The sequence below is a fragment of the Amblyomma maculatum genome, chromosome 6 (genome assembly GCF_055883805.1).
Source record: "Amblyomma maculatum isolate TAMU_Amacu chromosome 6, ASM5588380v1, whole genome shotgun sequence".
NCBI lineage: Eukaryota > Metazoa > Arthropoda > Arachnida > Ixodida > Ixodidae > Amblyomma > Amblyomma maculatum.
Genome location: NC_139349.1, coordinates 178,389,731 through 178,412,481, shown reverse-complemented (window position 1 = coordinate 178,412,481; position 22,751 = coordinate 178,389,731).

Here is a 22,751-nt window from a genome sequence, read left to right as displayed (position 1 = left end):
GGTTCCTCTGTGTTTGAAGCAAGATGGCTCTGCATGTGCGAAGAGCGCAGAAGAAATGTAGCGGAAACGTACTTCGCTACTCGTGTAACTGCGACTTCTGTAAGTAACATGCTCATAATTACCGATATACACCGCAGTATAACGTTCTACGGCACGTTTCTAAGGCAACACCGCATTCACTAGAAGCGCTTTTGTACCCCTTTCAAGCATCGTTCGTTCGTTGGTTCGTTCAACACATTTATTCAAGCATCGAACTCGTGGTTGAGTGGTAGTGTCTCCGTCTCACACTCCGGAGACCCTGGTTTGATTCCCACCCAGCCCATCTTGGAATTTGCTTTTTATTTATGAAGTGCATGCCGGGATTTATCGCTCACGGCCAACGCCGCCGACGACACCGGCTTTTCTGCGACACGAGCTCCTTAACGCTACCGCGTTAATATGTGATTGATGCTATTATAGCACCTTTCGTTGGCCTCCCATGTATGTACTAGACTGCGTGCGTGTGTTATATAAGTACCTATGTGTGTGAAAGACAATAAATTCCCTCTACTATCGCCGCTGCCAAGTTGATTAGTTCTTTTGCGGGCGCTAGTCGGCCTAATATAGAGTTTATTCGGTGCAATCACCGACTCTTCATTTGTATCATCGACCTTGTCACCACCACGCGACAATATTAGGAAGACATTGGGAGACCGGAAAGCTTGGCGTGATATGATCTAAAGCATCACGAAGAGTCGGACGACTGAACAACTGAACTGACTGACCGGCTGATGATCCTACAGGTTTGAGCTGATGTGGCGCAATAAACTACTCAGGCCTCTTTCTACTGGCGGACTAAGCTTCACACATCTCTATCTAAGACAGTTAGTTGCTCGTTTCTTCTTTTTCCGTGATAGCTCCAATGCCATTACCTCAGGACCTCTGCAAACTGTGTGAACCTTCTTTTCAGCTTAGTAGTCTCTTCCAAGTTTACAGATCAGCACCTATTATTTGGTTTTATGAAAGACGTTTAGGATGCAGTACTTTTTCTGGCAGTTCGGGTTTCTTATGAGTACTTATTCTCTCTTTCCCCGTACAATTTACACAAAGAATTGATATCTATGTGGTTCCCGCGTTCTTTCGAATTCAAATTCGAATTTTATTTCATGTTGAACGTCCACTGAGCAGGTGGGATGTTGAGGGGCGCAAGCAAAAAGCCTAAAAAGGCTTGAAAAAGGCATTGCACCCTCGTTTGCAGGTAGCAGAGCGACACACAGCCGACATGAGAAAAATAAGTGCACTTTTCACTAAAACAAAAAAAAAATACATGACAATACATACGCCAGGTAAAACGAAAGCTGAGTACAAGCACATTGATATCAAGACGAGGAGAGCAAATGAAAGCGAAAATGACGAGGAAAGAACATGACAAGAGTGGAAAAAGCAGATTGCAGGGAAAGGCTAATACTATGGAATTTGATCACATTGGAAACTCTAGAAAAACCGACACTATACATGTAAAATAGCATCACAGAAAGGTAAAAAAAAGTAGAGAGCATATTTTTTAAAATCAGGAAAATTCTCACAAATTATTACACTCGGTAACGTGTACCGTAGCATCTGGCGGCAGTAATTTGTTCCTGTACACGGTAACTGTCATTGTTCTGTTTTTTTTTTTTGTGTGGTATAGATACAGTATCTTGATTTCAATGTGGCAAGTTCCTTAATATAAGGGTCGTTATTTTTTATTGAGGCCTCGTAGCATGAGGCAAGCACTGAGTTGTAGAGATTTGGTGATGGGAAAAGGTTCAGTTTTTCAAAAATGAGTTTGGCGTGTGCGTCCTAAACTGTATTAGAAATGATGCGCAGTACTTTCTCTTGTAACCTATGTGTTTTACCTAAACTGGTAGCAGTATTAGTGCGCCAAACTAAGTGCCAATATCTCAGTGTAGAAAAAAGGAGGTTATAATAAAGCAATAACTTTATATTTGGGGGCAAGAGAAATCGCAGGCGCGATAGCATCCCAACTCTGCAAGATGTTTTGCAGCAAGTCATCTGAACATGAGCGACCAAAGACATATCTTCTTGGAAAAGAACACCAAGACGTTTTTACAGCGGACACTAGTTCTACGTTGGATCCAGCTAGGCTAAGATTGCAGTTTACATTTACTGGCTTGTTTTTGCAACGGATGAGAAGAGCTTCCGTTTCAGAGACATTTATAAATTAAATGCTCTCTCTTCTAACAGTGTAAGTACGTCATTGGCTTTAGGCTCGAGTTCAGTTAAACTAGATCCTGGAAAAAATAAACTAGAGTCATCGGCATATACGATAAATCTAGTAGCGGCCCGAGAATATTGCCCTAACGGACGCCACTCCAGAGCCATGTAAAGTGAAATATGTAACCATTTCTTTGTGCATTCTGCTGTCGATTGCTTAAAAAACTTTGTAAAAGATTCAAGAATGTAACTCGAAAACCGTAATGCTCTAGCTTAATTGTAAAAGTATCGTGAATAATGCGGTCAAAACCTTTGGAGAAGTCCACAAATATTCCTTCCATGTAGTATTCATATTCCAGGGTAACTTTCTTTTGTTTTAGTAGTACTGTTTTTTTTGAACGGTGCATTGTAAATCCATAATGCAAGGGTGTTAATATGTGGTGCTTTCCGAGAAACGGTTAATTCTTTTTTGCATCAGTTTATCGATTCCCTTGGAAAAAACTGGCAAAAATTACGAGACCCTTTGGCGACCGCAGTGGTGAAGGGCGCAAGCCTGAGTGTCCCATTCTCCCACGCATTTGTTGCGAGTGGGGCGGTGAACGATGCCTCCATCGAGTAAAGAGGGTGATTGCTGTTTCACAATCCTCCCTTCCTTTATGAAATGTTACATGTGTAGGCGTAGAATTGTGATACATACTGCGCCTATTCTATCCTGCAAATCAATTTCAAACGCCGCTAATGCCTGCTGTGGTATCGCCTGCTGTGCTATCGCCATCTATAGACATGCTATAGACATGCTGTGCTATAGACATCTGGGTCTTAAGTATGGCTCGCTTAGTGGCCTGGTAGAGCAATATGAATTGACTGACGACCTAAACAATGAAGATTCTATCACTCCCCTTTATCCCCATCCATGGCCATGATCCTTCCCATTCAATAAAGAACATTCAATCAATCAATCAATCAATCAATCAATGTTTGCTGTGTGGTGCGACGTTCGAGGAAGCGGCAAATGAAAAGGCACACCAAAACCTGGATCGGACGCCCAGTGGAGTTAGAATGAATAAAAAGTTCCACCGAAAAGGAGCCCTTCATCTCCCGCCCCCGGCACGCAGTGCGGGGGGCGGGTCAGTAGGGCCCCGTAGGCTGAGGCCAGGTGAGGTTACAAGAACTCTTCACGGCCTCAGCCGCCAGGCTGGTCGCGTACCGCTGAACAGTGGGATCTCCGCTACGCAGCCAAACCTCCAAAGTTTCTCTACTGTCAATGTTAATGCCAGCGCCAGGGGAGTCGCCGCGTTCCATTATTATATGATCCAGTTTGCCATTTTGGCCGCAATGTTTACATTTTGAATCTTCTTCCTCCCCGGTCTGTGTTAATAAAAGCCAGACTGGGCAGATTTAGTTAGTGGCTTCTAATCGCCTTCAGATGCGTGCTTCATTTTTAGTGAGAAACCGATCGAGGCGAGGGGGGGGGTAGACTTTTCGATCTTTTTTGTAGATTCAGTGACCTCATTGATGTGATAGCGCAATCATTTATTCCCTTGCATTCGGGCTGTTATACCACTTCCCTGTGGCAGAGATCTCGGGCCAGCAGGTGCGTAGTTTCGTTTTCAGGGACAGACTCGTCTGCTGGCATTCATATGATGGATATGGTTCTAGTAGTGGGATTTGTGAGAAGAATCTTTTTGGCCCCCTCATAGATCCGTCCGTTTGCAAAATTTTGGACAGCCGTTTTGCTTTCGCTGATTATAGTTTCGGCTTGTGTGCCAGTGCATGCGAGCGCTATTGCGACCTCTTCAGTAAAGCTCCTCAATAAACTAAAAGTAACGTCAACTCCTCTCTCCTCCTCCGGCGGCGCCGCTCCTCCTCTCGCTTTTCGACCGTGGCTCCACCTACGGGGTGCGTGACTAACGCACGTTCTCCGGAGCAGGCGCCGGTCACGGCCGTCTCGATCAGCGCGCACGGCGGGCACGCGCACCGATCGAGGCGGCCGTGCGCCGGTAAAAGCGCTGGCGCCGGGTCTCACCAGAACATTTCCGCTTGCATTTTGTCGCAATGTGTTCAGATTAAAATATTGCCGCGAAAACTTCAAAGCAGTATTTGTTGTTTTTTAACAGCCGCCGGCATACAGGCTTATCACTCTGATTCTGGACCGTGTATCAGTTCCGTAATCTTTGTTTGTTAATGCTCGATGTCGCGAGTCACAACTTTATCAGTTTTGTTGTAGCGCAAGATGCACCGAGATCTGTCTCCAAGGTTCCGGCCACTCGGGTGTCTTTCCACAATGTTCCTTCCCGTGCTGGTAGCTGTTTCGACGTTATCTAGATTGTTCTGTGCAGCCTTTACCCAGGCAGCACCAGCCATCGGCCCAATATTGGGGATTGATTGAGGACTACTGGCCCACAAGTGGCCCAATGGTGCCAATGAGCTACCAATAATGTGCAGCCGTGCTATAACATAATCATTATTGGCCCAGTGAACTTCACCCATATCCGTTATTGGCATTCAACCGGCTAAACGCGGTCAATAATGCCCATGCATATTGAACAGCTTTCCATGATTGTATACACAATAAGACAACCTGGTCATTATTGGCCAGCCAGCTACAATAGTTTGCTAATATCTTCCACACCATGGTATAAATTGGAAAATATTGTCCGGTAAATAACAACGGCTTCTCAATATTGAATTTATCTAGGCATACAGTGGTCAATATAGTCCAACCAACTTTGGCGGCTTCTTAATATTGTAATATCTTGGTTTCTACTGGTCGATATTGTCTAATGAGCCTTGATGGCTGGCCAGCATTGCACATAATGACATAGGTTGGGCAATAATGTTCTGCCAATATGGCTGTCTTGTCAACATTGAACATATATTGGCATGCATTGGTCAATATTGTTCTGACAGTCATGATGGCATGCCAACAATGTATACAGATCGGCTTTTAGTGGTCAATATTGTTTGATGGACTGTGATGGCTAACCAGCATTGGACATACCATGGCATAGCTTGGTTAATATTGTCCGGCCATTATGGTTGTTTGTTAACATTGAATTACATTATATTTTTGAATAACATATTGAATAACATTATATTTTTATATTGTTGTTTTTAACACCTATGCCGTTTTCCTAAATTTCCTAAATTGCACATGTACCTTGTTCTTTTTTATTTGCTTTGTTTTTCAGATTTGCACGCTTTTGTTAACCTTCTGTTTTATATATATATCCTGTATGCGCCCCTCCCCTCTGTAACGTACAACTGTACCCTGAGGGTATTATAAATAAATAAATAAATAAAAAATATATCTTGGCATGCATTGGTCAATATTGCCCCACCAGCTTTGGTGGCATCCCAACATTGCATATATCTTGGTTTATAGCGGTCAAGATTGTGTAATCAGCTTTGATGGCTGGCCAGCATTGCACATATAATGGCATAAATTGGTTAATATTGTCCGGCCATTATGGTTGTTGTGTCAGCTATAAATAAATCTTGGCATATGTTGGTCAATAGTGACCCGCCTGTGGCGGCCTTCCAACAATGTATACATATTGCATTATATTGAAGGTTGAAGGTTTATTTCCGCAACAGGTGTTGCGAGGACAGCCAGGGAAAAAGCTGTATAAACAGCTTGCGAGGTCCTGGCTTCCTCTTACAGAGCAGCATTGACGGCGGCGGAGTACAATACATCAAACAAGATGTGAGTAAAAAAAACATCGTCGGTACAAAGAAAGAGACGTACTTTTAGTACGCTGTGCATAGTACTTGTACAGTACAAAACTACATGAACATTTGGGGCAATCCTTTCAAAGAAATATTGGTTAAATCTATATTTTCGGAGCAGTACAACTGGTTCAGAAGGGTCGGTAAGGTATGCTGCAACATTTGTTTGCCATAGTTTGTGCGGCATTTCTTAACATGCCAAGGTTCTGCTGCGCGGGTATCATACAAAGTTCTGCTTTGCTCTAACCCAGCAAGTGTAAGTAAGAAGTCATCCTTTTTCATTATGGCGAGTTTATATTTATAGCACAGCCTATAGTGATATATGGACTTCATTTGTATAACGTTGTGTTGATGGAAAAGGCTTGCAGTGTGGAAGAAATACGGCACTTTACATGCAATGCGTATAATGCGCTTTTGTAAGATAGTGAGTTTGTTAATATTTTCAGCTGTTGTTGTTCAATATTGTTCAATATTGTTCGATGGACTGTGATGGATAGCCAGCATTGCATCCTAATGGCATAGGTTGGGCAATAATGTTCTGCCAATATGGATGCCTTGTCAACATGAAATATATCTTGACATAGATTGGTCAATATTGTCCCATCAGATTTGGTGGCATTCCAATATTGTATATATCGTGGTTTGTAGTAGTCAATATTGTCTAACGAGCTTTGATGGCTGGTCACCATTGCACATTTCAGGCTGCGGCGGCGCTAAAAAAACAGTAGAAGCAGCTCTGACCGACACAGACATTTTTCAATGTGCATGTATCCCAATATAACTGTTTTTGGACTAATTTCGTCGCAACTAAATTTTACGCTGGCGCGGATATTAGCTTACGTTCAACTGTAGAAGATATTCATACGCCATACGTAATTTGGGCCACCATATGTATAATGTTTTTTGGGATTAATGTACAGATTGTCTTAAAATTGTTTGACTGAGCTGACCACACAAAATGCACAGAAGCGCCCATCACGGAAAATGAATATATTTTTCTGAATATAATTTCCGTGATTTACTAATTGCTGCGGATGACCTGCGATTATATTTGACAATATTGGTAGAATACCCTTTTATTTACGATTTTAGGCACGAATAATTGTTATGTAAAATTCTGCATATAATATCTTCGAGACAATTCCTGCAGACTAGAGGGCCGGATGTCGATCACGCGTGGACGTAGCTAACACAGATAGTGTTCCAAACATTAGCCAAGTGTTGAAAAAATTCTGACAGCACGTGGAATCTACTCTGCAGAAATTTGCGAAGGCGAGATTAATGCTGCTCTATACGGTGCATCACGTATCCTTATCGTTATCAACTAAACGCAGCGTCATTACCATTGGTACTGTCGTCATTGTCATTATCACTAATTGCAGCGTCATTCTCGTCGCTATCACCACGGTAGACAAGGAGAATTACGTATGGTGCTAGTTTCGCGATCCAGGGATAAGCGAAGTTGGTTAAAGCGCTAGCTAGGCTAGAAGTCCGATTCCCGGTGGAGACGATTTGTTTTTCTGATCTCGGCAAACCAGGATGATTGAAAGTGATAGACACATAGACACATAAGACGTTTCGGAACAAATTAAATCAGGATCTAAAAAAGGCAAAATCGCTTTTTTATCGCCGAAAGTTTTCCTCCATGCATAATGCTAGATCCCTTTGGGAAGGCATCAATAAACTTATTGGAAGAAAGCGACATGTTCTTCCTTTGGAAATGCAAATCGATGGAGTTCTTTATAGCGGTGCCTCACTCGCTAAAAAACTTAACGACTATTTTTTAAATGCAGGAAATCCCACTTCATATACTCTTCCCTCAGCTGTAACATCTGTCGATTCTTTTTTGTTTCCGGCATGTCAGAGTTCAATATTCTTATCTCCGACATCAGAAGATGAAATTCTCTCAATTATAAACTCAATGCGCAATACATGCTCTCCTGGCCCAGACGGCATTACTGCACTAGCCGTAAAAGCTGCTGCTACATTTATTACCTTTCCTCTCGTACATATATGTAATCTAATGCTTCTTACAGGTGAATTCCCAGAAAAAATGAAATCCACCCGTGTTACAGTAATTTTCAAAGGAGGCAATAAAAATGACCCCAGTAACTATCGTCCTATTTCCGTACTACCTTTGTTTTCGAAAGTTGCAGAGCGAGTTATCTTTACGAGGGTATACAAATTCCTGAATTCTAATAATACAATTTGTAAGGAGCAGTATGGATTTCAGCCTGGAAAATCCACGCAGGCAGCACTGCTCGAAATCAAAAATAGTTTGATTAATAACATTGAACTTAAGCTTTTCACTGTCGGTATATTTCTTGACTTTTCCAAAGCCTTTGATTCGGTCAAGCACGACATTTTACTTCATAAATTGCAGAGATATGGTATTCGTGGAACGCCTCACAGGTTACTGCAAAGCTACTTATCCAATCGCACTCAGTACACACGACTGAACAATGCCGTATCTGAATCAGAAATAATAAACTTCGGTGTTCCGCAGGGATCCATACTGGGGCCCCTTCTTTCTTTATTATATATCAATGACATAGTAAATATTTCAACTTATTCTAACATTGTATTATACGCAGATGACGCAAACATTTTTTTTTCTGGTTGTGATCTTTGCGAACTAGAGCGTCGCACCAACTCCTGGCTACATGAACTGATGCTTTGGCTTGCTGTAAATAAATTGAAATTGAATGTTAAGAAAACTAAATTCATATTATTCCGACCTAAAAATAAGCCTATAGATTATCCCATTCAACTCCGGTTTAACGATACCCTGATTGAATCTGTAACCTCCTGTAAATTCCTGGGCGTATTTTTCCGTAGTGACCTAGGCTGGGGAGACCATGTAAATTATGTTCGCCTGCAGGTAGCTCGGTCAATTGGTGTGATCAATCGTATCAGACACCTGTTGCCCATGCAGATAAAAAAACAGTTGTATTTTGCCCTAATCCATTCTCAACTGGTGTACTGTAATTTAATCTGGGGGACTTGCAGCAAAACTTGTTCAGACAGACTATTTTCTTTGCAAAAAAGAGCTTTACGCGCTTGTTCCACAAACCCTTCAAACGGCGGCCACTCATTTCACGCCCTACATATCCTTCCATTCCCTGTGTGCCATAAGTATTCTGTTGCTGTGCATATCTTTCATAAAATTAAGCAAGACATCACATCATTTAGAAATACATATCTGAACAGAAATACCGGCTACAGTCTGCGTGTTACCTCTCTTGTTTCCACTCGCGCCCGGACTAACTACGGCACCCAACATACAGATACCCAAATTAGTATAGTATGCAATACCTATCCTTCAATAATTGATGATGCTATAAACAGTAAAACTATTTTTCAATTTAAAAATAAAATGAAGTTGCTTTTTTCCACTTCTTAGGAATGCACCAAATCTATGTGACTTGTAGGGCTTGTCGTATATTATTTTGTTTACATTTTGTGTCGCGAATTGTAGCGTTACTGATGTACTTACCTTGTTTACGATGCCATGGTTCTTATATACTTTCTTATAATGCCAAATATAATCTATGAGATTTTTTTTTTCTTCATTAGTTATGTTTTGTTTTGTTTTCTTGGTGAAACTTACCTTGACCTTGTCCATCCTTCTGCCATTGATGTGTGACCCGGGGTGAGGCCTCGTCAGGAAGAATGCCATCAGCTTCTTCCTTTTGCCTCTTCCCGTGGGCATGTTCTGTGTACATGTTTCATGTCCGAATAAACTTATTATTATTATTATTATTATTACATCAGTGCACAGATCCTGAACACATCTCGACAACTCTCGAGCATGGGATTTCGTTCCATGGGCCTATATATACGCATACGAGTGCACAAGCATACGCACACGCTCGAGCACACATCTGACAAGCAAGCGTTTAATAGATGCGTGTCCGCGAAAAACCACCTGCGCAGTCAAGAAACGCAAGGTATACTCAAATGCAAAGAACGCAACAGAACGTGTGAGTCGCTTGAACAAACACCAGTGGCTACGTTTGGATAGTAAACGCAGAAACGATCGAATTTATCCGGTGAATCCACATCCTGTAAGAAATCTGGTTAATGGTTAAGAAATCTGACGAAATTTTAGACTTCGTTCGGTCGCGCTCTGATGACAGCATTGTTGCATTTTCTGTGGATGTTAAGGATCTTTATTACTCGCTGCCGACCGACAAGGTGCTGTGCTGTGTAGAGGAGTACATAGATGAGTTCGGGTGTGTTGCTTTCCAGAACTCGGCGGGTGTGTCGGCGAGCAGTTTTTTAGAAATTTTAGCTATTTACTTGCAGTCAACGTTTATTAACTGGGAAGGAAAACCCTACCTTCAAAAAGAAGGGATATGCATCGGGTCGTGCATAGCGCCGATTCTGAGTAATCTGTTTTTATCCAAACTTGACAAGGCTGTTTCCAGCCACCTTGACAGCCTGGACGTAATCAAAGTCTTTAGATTTGTTGATGATTTTTTTGTTCTTGTTAAGTGTGATCATGGCTCTCTTGAGCCAAAGGCTCAAAGTATTGTAACTATCATAATAGCATTGTAACTATCAAGCATTGTAACTAACATTGTAACTATCATGTAACTATCATGAAAGAGAATTTTAAACCGCTTGTTCTAACATGCGAATTGCCCATTAATAACTCCATTAGATTTTTAGATATTAACTTCACCTTTCACGCTCATCACATATGCTTGGCCTATCAGCCGCGTAGCGACAAGCCGATGCTGCCATATCACTCCGCTCATTCTAAACTTGTGAAAAGAGGTATTGTCAATTTATGTTTTCAAAATGCTCCCCGGAAATCTTATCCACACATGATGAGCGATAGTTTTCAAGAGCAGTCCAGGAGGCTGACTAATGCTGGATATCCCGCCCATGTTCAAGTTTCTGTTGCCGAAAAACTTCTTAAAAAAATGAAACCAGAAAATCAATGCCACCCAAATCCGGTTCCTCGGGAACGGAAAAACCTTGTTGTTTTATCATATCTGCACAAGATTTCTCACAATTTGAAAAGAATTGGTCAACGAGCAAATGCGACCGTATAGTGTTCTCGGCGCCGAAGAAACTTTCTACGTTGTGCAAGCTGAAAGAAACCAACACCAAAAAAGCGGGCGGATGCGCAATTAAGCACCAGAAGCCGTACGTCTCGTGCGATGAAGGTGTTGTATATAAAATTCCCTTGTCATGCGGGAAACAATATATCGGCCAGACGGGGAGACGTCTGAACGAGCGCCTAATGGAACACGCTCGCAACGTCAGAAACGGCCGGCAAGGCGGATCGCTGGTTGACCACATTATCGAATGCAACTCAAAAACCTGTAAGCCTTTCTTTGATAAAAGTGTGGTAATAGGAAAAAGCAGAGAAAGAGTAACGCGCGAAATCATTGAAGCCGAAAAGATAAATTGTTCAGGATGCGCGTGTGTAAGCCCACCTTCCATTCTCCTCTCAGATAAAGAGCTTGTCTTTCTAAGGAATTGATACTGTTGGCACATGTGATTCATGTTTTTCTGGCGTTTATATATGATGCTTCAGGAGAATAAAATTTGTTGGGAGTTAGCGCTCGTGGTGTTCGTCTCTCGCTCTTGTGTCCTCGTCTTTTGCTGCGCTATAGTGTATTGGAATCATGTACCAACAAGCCCAAAAAGCCACGCTACTATCCTGTAAACGTTTGTCCATGATTGGAAACACGCACGCGTAGCATCATTATTTCCGCCTTGTTTTACGCAATAGAGAGAAACCCTACATATGTTCAAGCGATAGCAGAGGTGGGAGAGATCGATCGCGCTAGCCAATCAAACACTCACTGCATGATTCGCCATTACGCTAGCTGTTTCCAGCATTCAGCATCAGCACCAACTATACCACGCCTCAGTACTAGTTGTTCTTATAGACAGATATGTTGGGCTGCTTTCAAGGCCTTCGAGTTTTAATATCTACTAAACACAAATTTGCATCTTATTCCTGTACTCTTTAGGGCTCTGGTGTGGGCTTCAGCAATAGACAGGTAAAGATTGAACGACTTTGGCCATCGGTGTAGCAGCGCATAAAATATTTCGGCTCAAAGAAAAAATACAAGCAACATATATTCGACGCTATGTCTGGCTGATTCACTTGACAAGAAAAGAAATCTGAACTGTACTGGAATGGTTCGCATTATAATGCGGCGTAAATCGCACACTGCCGAAACGTTGTGTGCATGTGGAAGATAAAAAAAAAATCAACAGCACTACATGTGGCAAGGCAAACGAAAAAAATAAAAATTTAAAACAATTACCTACTGTGCATTGAATGCGCGCTCATGTGTCGCCAGCATATATGGTAACAAAATTGAAATTGCATAGTATTAACGATGCTCTCTATGGAAGTTATTTGTGTTCAAAAGCTGCAATACATATCTCATAATGATGCATTTGACTACAGCTTTTGACAGCGTTCTCCTAAGCACTGATCAGAAACTATCCTTCAGGCATTATATGCCTTATTATCCAACCATATAATCACCGCACCGAAGGCGTTTCCCTCCAGAGAATAAACAATTCTATCCTATCGTGTCAAGCAGATAGCTAATGGCAATTCATATATATATTAAAAGTAATGCGAGTGCGTTATTTAAGCAGGTTTGGGGCGTTTTTAGAGAACATCACTGTCGAAGAATCTAACACATGATTGAGAATTAGGTTGCCTCTGAAATATTCTGCCGCTTTCACAAGCGCAGCTTCCGCGGGCTGAAAGATGATTTTACCACGCTTCTTTCTGAGGACTACACCTTGTCCCAAGTTCGTAGATATAGTTTCAATGTTGACCCTTGCTTTCTTTCTATTCTTTCTTTACTGCCAATTTAGTTCTTCAGATCTTAGCTCCTCGAGTATATTGTATCTCTTGCTGCTTTATATGCCCACGCTTAGTTCTATGCAGATTTTTTCTTGCTCTAAACGTCCGACCTGATTTGAAAAAAATGAACCTCATAACCTGGGAATGTTAACCTTGAAGTATCCGTAGTTAGTGTCTTTTTCGCTTTTCTTTTCCTTAATAGGAAAACAGCAAGTATACGGGCTGCTGCATCGCTCAGTTGCGCGTGATGACTCTTCAAGAGCACTCCGTCATGAACCTGTGTGCCATCTTTAGTAAAAAAATTATGTCCATTTCTTCGAACCGAGAACGATTCCGTGAAAACTGAAGATTGTTTTACGTATGTGATTATTACTGAAACGCGTAGGTAAAACGCATTTCGCATTAACAAAAAAAAATGTAGCGAAATTATCACGCCACTGAAAACGTTACCGAGCCAGCAACCGAGGCGACCAAAGAGCTCCGAACGCACTTCTCGTTGCTTTAGCGAAGCCGAGGGCAAAACTCTGCGCATTCTTCCTCACATGCTTGGCGCACAGAACATATGGTTTCCATTCTCTCGTCCTTTTGTCGCCTCTCCGCCCGAGGGCCTTGACTAAAGCAATTTTCCAAACTGCTTTCAACTTCACATCTTGTAGCCTTTCCTCCCCGTGAAGCAGTCATCGCGGAAGGACAGCAACCTTCACTGCCCTTTCTTTCCTCCCGGCTAGGCATGCGTTGCTCACAATGCCCCCCCCCCCCGTCTACTCCCCCGCACTCTTCCCTTCCTTCCCGCCAACTTCTTCTTCTAAGATCAGTGGGATATTCTTGGGGGGAGGGGGGGGGGCGGGGGGGGATACCGGACGCGGGTTATGCCGGCCTAATGTCGCGGCGGCACTCTTGGCGTCCGGGGGAAGGGGAGATGGGACGTGGGGAGGGGTGGGGGGAGCCAACTTTCCTGGCTGGCAGCCTTCTGGGCTCGCGCGGTCCTACGGGACCTCTTTCATTTCTCTCACCGCCTTTCGAGCTTTATGCCTCCTCTTTCGACAGATCTCAAGCAAAAAGAGAGAGAGAGAGAAAACACAACGACCCTTCTACCCCCTTCCAACCATGCCTCGAAACTCGACACAAGCGGTTGATTCAGAGGCGTCCGGCCGGCCACACAATCCCCACCCGCTCGAGCTGCTCGAGCTCCCGCAGCTTTGGACAGCAGAACCGAAAACCCAAGCCTTGTGAAAGTTCCAATTCGTTTTATTGACCACGCCTGAAAGAGGATATCTGTGAGTATCACCAGCATTTTAAGTTTGTTCATAACTGAACTGAGCTTTCTGAGATTATTTCTTGCTTTGTCTCGTTGTAAGATCGCTACTTTTTCTTACCAGGTGTAATAAAGCATCAGATCACTGGGATGCACTTTGCCTGGCAGCATTCATTTTGGATTGTTGCAACTGAGGTCTGCGAATCTGCGCTAGCCTTACGGTAAGATACCTTTTTTTTTGCATGATTTGGTGCTGTATGTTGTCAGCCTTGATCATCATGTCAATAACCGATATGCTTGCAAGAACGGAAAGCCATTTATTTGGACCGCACCACGCTAGTCAATTCTGAACTGTATTTTCAGCGCACTATTTTGTATGCATAAACTCTGGTCACAAAGACATAATTTACGGCGCAGAGGTGGCCAATTTGTATTGCAAAAGAAAAATGTGGCCCTGTAGAACATAGTTAAACAAATCGGTGCGAAGGCTTGGGGGATGGATGGTCTTCCCTGTACAGCAGGTGTTCTTGCTGTTTCTTCTGCTGCCTTCGCTGGTACCGAGTGGTGTTGGTGACCACCGCTGTGATCCGTGGCTCAGTGACACATTGCGGTGCGGAGATGACTTCTCTTCTCGGACTGTACACGTTTATTTACACCTTTTTACAACTTAGTATTTACACTAATGTCGTCGGGTGCGACATCAAACATAGAGTAAACTGCAACCGGGTGTACGGTCGGAGGTCAGAGGCTAGCAGAATCAGGCCTTGGCCTTCTGCTACACTTTAGGCCGGAGTCTCCTGAGACCTCCGTCAGCCCAGCCTCCCTCCTCGGACAACCACTCTCCACGCAACCGGGTGTACGATCGGAGGTCAGAGGCTAGCAGAATCAGGCCTTGGCCTTCTGCTACACTTTAGGCCGGAGTCCCTTGGGCCCTCCGTCAGCCTAGCCTCCCTCCTCGAACAACCCGTCTGCTCTCGACTCTCGTCCGAGCCCAACTCTGTTCCGAGCCCAACTGTCTCAACCTCGCTTCCTTAGCGCTCAAAATTCAAGTCTAGTCCGTTGACCAATCAACGACTAGTCACTCTGTGGCCAATAACATTCAGTGTTTCAAAATGGGCTGGCCAATCATAGTGCCACATATACCCCTCTCCTACGCATGTCAAATAAAACACACACAAAGCACGCACTAAGCGGCGAGTGGTTGCGCACACAAACACATACATCTGCAACTTTTCCCTCTCCAAAATCCTCCTATGCAAGAGGCGCCAAACAGTCGCAAGGACAAACGGCGTCAACGGTTACACTTCTGAAAATACATAAAAACACACACGCGCAAACCTCAGGCCCAAACATTCCGATCCCTGCTCTTGGTCGGTTGCGCGCGGGCGGTGGATTCACAGGGACACACAGGCGTCTTCCCGGGAAGACATGTCAACAGCGCGTTCTCCCCAGGCCTGTGTTACGCCGCGTTTCGGGATTTATGGCCTCCGCGCCCTCTCCACTCGAACTGGGAGACACCGCAGTTAGCGCTGACCCCACAACCACTGCGCTTATGCTGTGCGCTCTAACTGCACTGTTCTGCCTCCCTCTCGACACGGGACGGAGAAAGCCGGCGGCGTCGCCCGCTGCCATGTGTTCTGGGCTCACTTCCGAGAAGCGGTCGCCCGCGCGACCGTCATAAATCTGCCCGCGTCAAACTGCCCCGTGACCTTGGTCGCCCCTTCGGAATCTCGCTTCTGTGTGAAGTCCGCAAACTTAACTCCTCCCCATCGAGAATGTTGCGCGTACACTTGCTGTACGCTCAACATAAAACTCCTCTAACGGGGGAAGGAGGGGGGGGGGGACACTGTGGTGTGGCGCACACCAAACAAAACAACCAACGCAGCATACAAACAATAGTGCAACGCTCCGTACAGAGGCGTGCGCGCCCTGAACGACAATATCCGGTGTGCATATTCGCAACCGGTAAGTAATGCATGCGCCAAAACTCAGAACAACACTCCTGGCGTATACGACACCACACAAAGCAATACAAGGTAACACTGCTTGGCGTATACAGCACGAAACAAGGCAATAAACACAGCATGATAGAGCACAAAGCCGGAGTTCACACAAGACACACAGTCCGGCACAGGAATGACTGTCCACTCCGTGCTCAAAGTCTCTTGGATGAGTCAACGTTCCCGCACTCCCATTCACTGCCTCAGCGCGTGGTCGAGCCACAGGGGATCTTTACACCTGTCACAACTGGCAGTGGCAGAATGGGTGAAGACTGAACATAATTGCTCAGCGCTACCCACCGGGATCAAACACATTTACTGCTCGCACAGCACAGACGAGCCGTAGCATGCAAGATAATCGCACGCGCCCTGCTTTCCGGCTGTGCCGCTCTCCTGCATCACATAAGACGCTAGCTGCCTGCGTGCACGACACACGCGCTTCCTCGGAAGCACGAACAAGAATGCACCCAAATGGTGCCTCTGAGACTATCGCGCCCGTCTCAAAAAGCTCATTCTCCGGAGACTCCACCTTAGCAGTCCTTCCTTTACGCAGATGCGCACCGAGGTCACAACGCTGGTCATGGTCCATCGCTGCATGTGACAATGTTATTTTGCGGTTTTCTAAGCGTGGGACGCAATTTCCGTCGCCATCACTCAGACCATGCCTCAGACTGCACTCATCTACATCCTCACACGAGCCCGTGTTTTTCGGGTTAGGATCGCCTCGTCTATCCAGCTGTGCGGCTGCTGGCTCCTCGGACGCTACTACTGGTGTAGAGATCACTGTTTCGACTGTCGCGCTCTCGACACAGCCTGCCTGACACTCTACCGCTTCGGACGGGGACACAAGTTCAGCGCTCGCGCCAGCCAAGCATTTCGCGTCCTTGCTCACATTCGCGTCATTAGCATGGTGAGCACATTCGGCTACCTCGCAAGACTTGACCTGCTCATTTTGGCTAATGACATTCCATGTCACAGGCGCCTCCGTAGAGCACACCTCTACCTCAGGGATATGAGACTGCTCCTCCCTCTCAGCATCGGTTGATTCTACAACTCGCGTCTCCTCAACGCGAACTTCAACTGCACTCCCCTTACCGACCGCCTCGATCAGCGTTTGATCAGTGTCATCTGCGGGAGTGTACGCCTGAATTTGTACCGGCTCCGGTGGTTCACGCGCTGCCCTCCGTAAGCGCTCCTCCTCCTCGAGCCTTACCCTTTCCTGCCTTAGCTCTTCCTTGGCTATGGCTAACTCCCGCAGGCGTTCGTGGATCTGCGCTATTCTTTTCTCCCTTCTCTCCCTTTCCTCTTTTTCCTTAATTCGTTCAGCCTCTGACATCGGCGCATACCAAGCGTCGTATGCACAATCATAATCACTCCACCAACCCAATGTAGCCATTATGCGTTACTTTACATTAACCCTGAGACTCATGCGCATACGCTGAGGCAAGTAAGGTGAGAGTGGAGAAACTCACTCAATTGTCGAGCTGTCAGCCAGGGAGCTTGGGAAGTTCCCACACGCAGGTGCCGCGCAGAACGGGGTCCGTCGTCTCCCTGTCGCAGCGCTCCGTTCACTTTCACGGCGGCCTCTTGCTCGCCGGCGCTGTCCTGAATGAAGCCTTGGCTTCTGAGGCCTCTCGCTTGGATGTCGCCTCACTGTCGCTGCCTCTCTGGGTCGGTAGCGTCGATTCACGGGGCACCCCGACTTCTGTCTTCTACCTGGTCGGCATTGGCTCACCGAGGTAGTGTGCCACCCTCCGTGTACATCAGCCCGCGGCGTCGTCGATCTCTCGCCACTCCGCAGAAAGTCGCTGGGCCGATCCTGTCTCGACTGCGCCAGTTAAACTCAACGGGTGCGAAGGCTTGGGGACTGATGGGCTTCCCTGTACAGCAGGTGTTCTTGCTGTTTCTTCTGCTGCCTTCGCTGGTACCGAGTGGTGTTGGTGACCACCGCTGTGATCCGTGGCTCAGTGACACATTGCGGTGCGGAGATGACTTCTCTTCTCGGACTGTACACGTTTATTTACACCTTTTTACAACTTAGTATTTACACTAATGTCGTCGGGTGCGACATCAAACATAGAGTAAACTGCAACCGGGTGTACGGTCGGAGGTCAGAGGCTAGCAGAATCAGGCCTTGGCCTTCTGCTACACTTTAGGCCGGAGTCTCCTGAGACCTCCGTCAGCCCAGCCTCCCTCCTCGGACAACCACTCTCCACGCAACCGGGTGTACGATCGGAGGTCAGAGGCTAGCAGAATCAGGCCTTGGCCTTCTGCTACACTTTAGGCCGGAGTCCCTTGGGCCCTCCGTCAGCCTAGCCTCCCTCCTCGAACAACCCGTCTGCTCTCGACTCTCGTCCGAGCCCAACTCTGTTCCGAGCCCAACTGTCTCAACCTCGCTTCCTTAGCGCTCAAAATTCAAGTCTAGTCCGTTGACCAATCAACGACTAGTCACTCTGTGGCCAATAACATTCAGTGTTTCAAAATGGGCTGGCCAATCATAGTGCCACATATACCCCTCTCCTACGCATGTCAAATAAAACACACACAAAGCACGCACTAAGCGGCGAGTGGTTGCGCACACAAACACATACATCTGCAACTTTTCCCTCTCCAAAATCCTCCTACGCAAGAGGCGCCAAACAGTCGCAAGGACAAACGGCGTCAACGGTTACACTTCTGAAAATACATAAAAACACACACGCGCAAACCTCAGGCCCAAACATACCGATCCCTGCTCTTGGTCGGTTGCGCGCGGGCGGTGGATTCACAGGGACACACAGGCGTCTTCCCGGGAAGACATGTCAACAGCGCGTTCTCCCCAGGCCTGTGTTACGCCGCGTTTCGGGATTTATGGCCTCCGCGCCCTCTCCACTCGAACTGGGAGACACCGCAGTTAGCGCTGACCCCACAACCACTGCGCTTATGCTGTGCGCTCTAACTGCACTGTTCTGCCTCCCTCTCGACACGGGACGGAGAAAGCCGGCGGCGTCGCCCGCTGCCATGTGTTCTGGGCTCACTTCCGAGAAGCGGTCGCCCGCGCGACCGTCATAAATCTGCCCGCGTCAAACTGCCCCGTGACCTTGGTCGCCCCTTCGGAATCTCGCTTCTGTGTGAAGTCCGCAAACTTAACTAACATGATGCGTGTTTTGTGTGATTTTCAGGTTACAACTTCATCGCGCATGCTGTGTGTCTGAAGTGATCAATTTCTTTTACATACTATATTCAAAACTCATGGTTAAGTTGAGCTTTCTGGAACATGATTTTTAGTTGCGAGCGAATATTTAATATTGTAATTTGCCGTTATGAATGAGCATTTGGAATGGTCTAAACGACTTTTAGCTTATTCACGTGTTTGATCTTTCTCCTGCGCTAATCCCGAGTAGTAGAAGTGTCATAAAATAGCCAGCATGTGCAGTTTTACTATCACTTGTAGAAAACTAAAAGCGTCCGGAAAGATCTGCCGACGCACTTATTCTTACTGCTAAATTTGAATTTTTGCGGAAATAATGAAAAAAAAAAACTTTTCGTTCAAAAATGTACTTATCCACAATTATTGATTGTTATATCGCGCAGAAAAAAAGGGGCTTGCCTGAAACATGGCACTTTATCTTCTACGTGCAAAAGCTTCTACTGTCCGCGCGAAGAACTCTATGAAAAAAATTCTGAAAAGGGTATTCTTATTTACAGTTGCTACCATAGTTTTTATACTTTACCACACGTACAAGCTTGTTTCCACAACAAACGGAATGCTAAGCTACGGATTTCTTTATTTTTTTAATTTGAGTATATCATACAAACCCCAAAGCATCTGTGTAGTACATTGTTTTGGCTGCAGCTTTGACAAATTTTAAAATGTTCTTTTTGCAGTAATGATGTGGTGTACACTAATTTCAGCTGCCGCGGTCGGAGTGCGACTGCCATTTTTTGCGTCTCTTTTGTCTTTGTAGTTTCTTTTAGTTCTTGCAGCAATCTACCCTAACCAAAACTATCGAAGGAAAGCTATTGATCTGAAGCATGCAGTTATGACGACGTCTTTCTTCTACAGGTGTTCAATCACAAACGCACTACAAGTAGAAGGGGCAAGCACTGACTACCGTTTAACGAATAGATAACGGAATCATGTTTTATGTTTTCAGCGTCAACAACACATCCACATGGGAAGCCGTGCACTGCCAGATGCCGAAACCAATGTAACCAAGTTCATATGACCGGCCTCACCGAGTATGCAGCGTAAACCAGACAAGAAAGTTGCCCGAGGGCCAACAGGTGGTGCTTTATTTTGCATTTTTACTCCACGGTCTAGTTGTACTTCCACTTTACAAAAGTTTTCTCGCTTAATGGGATTTATGAATATTGCTTTTATTTCCAGGTGCCATCTACGAAAGAAATACATTGTTATGCACGCTGCTCAAGTCCATATCTTTAATGCTGCTGGAAGCTGCTGCCCCTACAATCGACCACAAACGAAGCTGCGATGAACTCAGCGCCTTCCTCCAACCTGGGACCTGAGAACACCTTGCCAAGGGATGCAAAAACAGGAGGAGCACTGAAGTCTAAGAGTTCTGCCTAAATATTTCCAGGCCCTGTAACCCATGCACACCTAATGAATCACCATGCAATGAACCTTTCAGCTGTATTATTTTCTGTGCATGGATATTCTCAGCATGCTTTATGTCAATAAAAAGCTACATGAAAATATCAGCACTGCATACGCATGGGATGGCTTTGTAGTTGCCGATTAGCCATAGCACGAAATAGCAACTAGCCGTAGTACTGATTATTGAAACATTCAGCACTATAATGTGCCGGATTGCCAATTGCTGTGGCTGGATGCCAATAATGCAAAACCACTGGGCAAGATTGGATTGGAAGTATTGGGTAGCTGATAAATCTGGCTGGATGCCAGTTGTAAATATCCAGTGAATAAGCATGGAAACAAAATATTGGATGGCCAGTGAGCTTGGCGGGATAGCCGTGATACAACAACCAGTGAGTGAGCTTGGGTGGAAGATATTGAGTAGCCATTGAGTGCCATTGAATGTCATTGAATGCCAGTAAACAAGGCAGTATGCCAATACTGTTTTTGATAGGAGAGCCAATAAAATTGGTTGGCATATATCTTGGCTCTTTGCGTGCCCCAATCAGACGCCAATATTGACCAATATTGGGACCAATATATCCCAATATTGGACCAGTGGCGGTCCATTGACGGCGTGCTGCTTGGGAAATTGAGCGTTGACGAGTGTGACGAGCATTCCTTGTCCGACGACCGACGAGCACGTTTGTTGCTATTGCCGCCGCCGAGTTGCTTAGTTCTTTTGCGGGCGCAAGGCAGCCCAATAAAGAGTTTCTTCAGTGCAATCATCGACCCTTCACTTGTGTCGTCAACCTTGTCACCCTAAGGGACATCTGGTGGAGGTGCTGCCTTTGATCCTTCAAGCGAAGACACAAGCCGTGTTCCTGTCGCCCTGGAAGACCAGCCTACAGGTCACCGAGCCAGCCGCCGACTTCAAGGCCTACAACCCGAACACGGTCTGCTGCCTAACCCCATTAGATCTCGGAAGACATCGACGCTGACAATGGCCCAGCCTACTTCAGCACCGGTTGTTTTCGTCCAACCCCGTGAACCCCCCTGCTTCCACGGACGACCGCATGAAGATGCTGGAGACTGGATGGACCTTTTCGACCGTGTGGCAGAATTCAACGGCTGGAACGACACTGCGAAACTCAGGCAGGTCTTCTTTGCTCTTCAAGGACATGCCCGAGTTTGGTTCGAAAATCATGAGGCAGCTATGAAGGATTGGGAGATTTTCAAGGAAGCGTTTTTGACTGCCTTTTCAAGCACCGTCCGAAAGGAAAGAGCCTAGGCCCTCCTTCAGTCAAGACTTCAACTTACTGACGAGCCTGTCCTGCCATACGTTGAGGAGATGAAGCGCCGTCTTTCGCCGCGCCGACCCTAACATGACCGAAGGTGAGAGAGTCAAATTTTTAATGCGAGGCGTCAAAGAATCGCTTTTTGCAAGTCTTGTCCGAATTTCAAATGGAGGCGTCTACTATCGAGAAGACGTTGGCCACCAGGATAAGCCACTACGAGCGATCACTTCAGCCAGACTGCTCAACCCACTACCCCAACGCATCTGCAAGCGGAGAGAACCTTCGGGACCTCATCCGAGAGATCGCGCGAGAGGAGCTCCGTCGAATGCTACCATCATCGCAACAACCCCAGGTGGCGACGCTCGCGGACGTCGTCCGTGACGAAGTTCAGCAGGCGCTGGGCGTTCCTACAGCGATGACTCCGACGGCTCCAGAGCATGAATCAGCAGCGATGTACTATGCAGCTGCATTATGTCGTCCTGCACGCCGACGCGACCTCCCAAGCCCTCATCGCTACCATCCTGCTGCCGAAAGCCGCCCATTTGTCCCCGCCCGCCAAGCCTACCAACTACCCCCAAGCCCCAGAAAGTGCGACGCCTGGAGGACAGCAAACAACCGACCGCTCTACTTCCATTGTGGTGAGGCAGGACACATCCTCCGTCACTGCCCGTACAGGCGGATCGGCCTCCGTAGTTTCGCTGTCGACGCCCCACGACCCCGTCCTGGCGAGCGACCACACGAAATCAACGACTTCCTGCGCAGCGGAGAGCACTCGTCGTCAAGGCGTCTGTCACGCTCCCCATCACTGTACAATGCCCGATTTGCGTCGCCGGGCCGCGGATACGTG